Source organism: Notothenia coriiceps, unplaced genomic scaffold (genome assembly GCF_000735185.1).
Source record: "Notothenia coriiceps isolate Sejong01 unplaced genomic scaffold, NC01 NC01_scaffold00006077, whole genome shotgun sequence".
NCBI classification, from domain to species: Eukaryota; Metazoa; Chordata; class Actinopteri; order Perciformes; family Nototheniidae; genus Notothenia; species Notothenia coriiceps.
In genome coordinates this window covers 90,717-91,450 of record NW_011338778.1, presented here as the reverse complement: position 1 = coordinate 91,450, position 734 = coordinate 90,717, and positions in this window count along the sequence as shown.

Sequence of the window (734 nt, the reverse complement as noted above, 5' to 3'; positions counted from 1 at the left end):
ATTATTCAGTAACAATAATGTGAATTTAGTGTTCAAATAATCATTAATGCTGTTTTATAATTGTCCTTGCTTGTAGAAATAATCTACTTTAAGGTGACTGTAGCTCAAACCAGAATAAGGATGCAACCACTTTAAAAGTATTTACCAAAGAGGAATGGCGTACGAAATACTCAAGGTTATATGTATGCATGTCTATATACATTTATTTCAGAGAGTGCTATAGCCTTGCAGTCAGTTTCAAGAAGAGATCACAGTAAAGGAAACGCAGTGTGGCAGATCAGTGGGAACTGGATAATGCAGGGAGGAAGTCTTTATAGGACAGAAAAATGAACTGTTCTCCGCTGTCTCTTTTGCTTTTTATCCACTTAGGACGGCAGCGATTCCTCTTCACCCTCCACCGCTGGTTTTGTCCTTCCCTCACCTCCACCGCCTCCCCCACTGTCTCACACTCCACCTTTTTGAAATTATATCTCCTTTATTCTCTGTTTCTTCCTCCCTCCACTCTCTCCTCCTCCCCCTCACCATTATCTTTTGGTCACCTGTCCCCTCCTCCTCTCCTCTCTTTCATTTGTTCTCCACTCTTTCGTTCCCTCTCCTCACTTTGAGCGAAATAGATTTTCTATTACGTGCTGAGTGCCTGGAAGCTTCTATATTTCCCAACCTGACCCCAATACAGCTGAAGTGACACCCCACGCACCAGAAACACACACACACACACACACACACACACACAC